The sequence below is a fragment of the Octopus bimaculoides genome, chromosome 25 (genome assembly GCF_001194135.2).
Source record: "Octopus bimaculoides isolate UCB-OBI-ISO-001 chromosome 25, ASM119413v2, whole genome shotgun sequence".
NCBI classification, from domain to species: Eukaryota; Metazoa; Mollusca; class Cephalopoda; order Octopoda; family Octopodidae; genus Octopus; species Octopus bimaculoides.
Window position 1 is genome coordinate 20,539,756 of NC_069005.1, and position 3,335 is coordinate 20,543,090.

General features: G+C 36.7%; 1 non-coding gene across 1 annotated transcript; it reads left to right on the plus strand.

Moving 5' to 3' along the window:
- The first annotated feature begins 2,500 nt into the window (after positions 1–2,500).
- On the plus strand, positions 2,501–2,573 carry Trnav-cac (transfer RNA valine (anticodon CAC)). Its single transcript has one exon. It is a non-coding gene; the product is annotated as a tRNA-Val (tRNA).
- Positions 2,574–3,335: the final 762 nt, after the last annotated feature.

Sequence of the window (3,335 nt, forward strand, 5' to 3'; positions counted from 1 at the left end):
AGCTACACCAGACTCCAGTCTGATTTGGCATGGTTTCTATGGCTGGATGCCCTTCTTAATGCCAACCATTGTACAGAGTGTGCTGAGTGCTTTTACATGGCACTGCATGGGTGCTATTATGTGTCACTGGATGGACGCTTTTACCTGGCACCCCCACAAGTGTTTTACACCATCAGAAGGATCGGTCTTAACACTTCTGCTGTGAGACAAAGGTTTTCTTGAGTACAGCAACTCGCCAGGTATCTTGGTTCTTTTGTAGGAACACCAAGCAGGTGTATTAGTTTAATGCTTGGGAAGAATGGAAAAGTCTTTTACGTTTCAAGCTTATGCTCTTCAGCAGAAAGGATTAAGAGGTAAAAAAAAACAAAAAAAACATAGAGAAAGAAAAAAATGGAAAGAGAAAAAATGTGCAGAGTTTATTGATGAGATGACAGGAAAAATAATGGTGACCCCAATGAACTAAGGTATGCAAGCGTCTGTGTGTATGTGAGAATGGTGTGTGTGAGTGTGGATGCATGAATGGGGATGAGTGTGTGAGTACATATGTGTGGGCGAGAGTGTGAGTACATATGTGTTTGTGTGCGTATGGAAATGCGTATATGTGTGAACGTGTGTGTGAATGTGTGTATATGAGTGAGGCTAGCGTGTGTGTGTGTGTGTGTGTGTGTGTGTGTGTGTGTGTGAGTGACTCTCCCTTCAAAGACAACATGTGAACGTTCAGCTGCACATTACCTCACTCACTCCATCAAACCGACATTGTCTGAACGGGTGCACAGTGTATCACACGTCAGGCAGAGCAACGCGAGATGAAGTATTTTGCTCAAGAATTCAACGCACCGCCTGGTCTACAAATTGAAACCACAATCTTGTGATCGTGAGTGCAACATTCTAACCACTAGGCCATGCGCCCTCACACTACACACGCGCGCGCATATTCTTTTACTTGTTTCAATCATTAGACTGTGGCCATGCTGGGGCACCGCCTTGATAAAAAGTTATAAATAGACGGACTTCAACATAGTTTTCGTCTATTAAATTCACTCGCAAGGCATTGCTTACCCCTGGGCTGAAGTAGAAAACGTTTTCCCAAGGTGTCACGCAGTGGACTGAACTTTTTTTTTTTTTTTAATCAGATCACGTTGTAAAAGAGACAGTAGGCCTAATATCATTGCTGCAGTAGTTACTTTGCATTCCACACTGTTACACACCACAATACCTTCAGATCTATGACCTCTTCATCTGCCTTAAGAACAAGTAATTAAATTGATCAAACAGTTGAATCTTTATCGTCAAAACCGACGGAGATACACACACACACACACACACGCAATTATATACGAGTGTATGTATGTATGTATGTATGTATTTATGTATGTATGTATGTATGTATCTATGTATCTATCTATCTATCTATCTACATTGATAGTAATTTATTAATGACCAACGAAGTATCTCCTTGTTTTCTATTATAATTCCACTTACAACGAAGATGCTTTATGTACATTTAACAGGACGAAACGAAAAGAAAAAGTCAGAACGTAACTAAATTCAGCAAGCATCTATAACAATTCTACCAATCCACTGCATTCTTCACTGTTATTGATTTTGTTATTTCAATAGAGAGCGATGCAAAAGGAAAAATTTTAGATCGTCAAAATTGCGGTACCTAATCAATTTCGTCCAAATATAACTCATCAATGAGAGACAGATATTTTTTATTCCATTTTATTGTTCTTCTTTTACGTGGTTAATGTAAAAGATTGCTTTTGATTATTGAAGGCAGTACCCCAGTATGGCCACGGTCCATGAATAAAACCAGTCAAAAAATAAAAGAATAATAATCCTGATCCGAAACTCCGCCGAAATGGTATTTCAGACAGGACTAAACTGCGAGTTAACAATAACAGCGGCATAACTACAGATGTGTACCTCATCGAATTTGTTGCCTCATAACTTCCAGAAAAATAGATATTTTTTAACGAAATTTTGGACAAATACCGCTTAGATATTGTTGATCCAGAATATATCGGGTTTTACGGGAAATAATTTTCTGATTGGGGTAGGGAGAGGAATTTCAGAAAATTCACATGATCCGACTTTTTCCTTCATAACTTTCACACACACACATTTGGTTAGCAGTTACTATCCTAGAAACTTCAATGGCAAAAAGGAAGTAACTAAGTAATTCTCAACGTACTTCCTAACACCTCTTCCTCTGCTTGTTATTCTTTCGCTTTCTCTATTACATATCAACTATGTGCATACAATAGTAGCTTGATATTGTGTCTTAAAAAGCGAGAAATACATATTGGATAATGCAGTCCTTGAAGAAACAAATTTAATAGACGAGATGGTCACGATTAGAATGTCTTCATAGGTTAGTTCAACGACGGTTACTATAAAACTAAACGATAAAAACAATTACATCTAATAAACCGAAAGAAAAAAAATAGATAATTAAAACGTATAAATATTTGTTTTTGCAATCCCATGTATGTCAGGTTTCGTGGTGTAGTGGTTATCACGTCTGCTTCACACGCAGAAGGCCGCGAGTTCGAGCCTCGCCGAAACCTGCGAATTTTTTGAATTTTTTTTTTACCTTGATGAATAAAGGCAGAATTCTATCTTCCGTAAGTTGGAAAACAACGTTTGTTCTATTTTAGTATTTCCTCTAACCCCGTAAGGTACATTATTACCTTCATTCCCTTAGACGCACAGGCAAGCATAACTAGACGGGTGTGTAACTGTGTGGTGTAGGAGTTCGCTTCCCAGTAAGTTCTCGTCGCATAAATTTGCGTATGTCATTCCCTCCAATTTCTCATACTTCTGCAACAATTCATAGAAAATTTATAATTTATTATAATTCATTATAAGATAGAATTCTGCTTCAAGCACTCCATGTAACCCCAATAACTTTTTTATTTTGAGGAATTTCCAGAATATTTTTGCGAACGCGGGAATTCATACGATCACGAAAAAATAAAAAAAATTAAAGTTTTTTAAAATCCACACCCCACTATAAATAATAAAATTTACACATTTTTCGAATTAAAAAAAAAAAATCAGAGTTTAAAATATGGACAGCCTGAATTTTTGGCTTAAATCCTGTGCTGAATCACCCGTCGTTCTATTAAATGTATTTATGAGGAGAAAAATATTGAAAATCATCAATAGATGTCAGTAACAAAGAAACGTGGAAGTTATTAGGTGGTCGTAGGATGTGCTAAAAACAACAGCTAAATCGCTAAATTTTTTTGGCATAATTGTATGAATTCCTGTGTGTAGAACACATTCAGAAGTATTTTCTGAAAATTCAAAAAAAAAAAAAAAAAAAA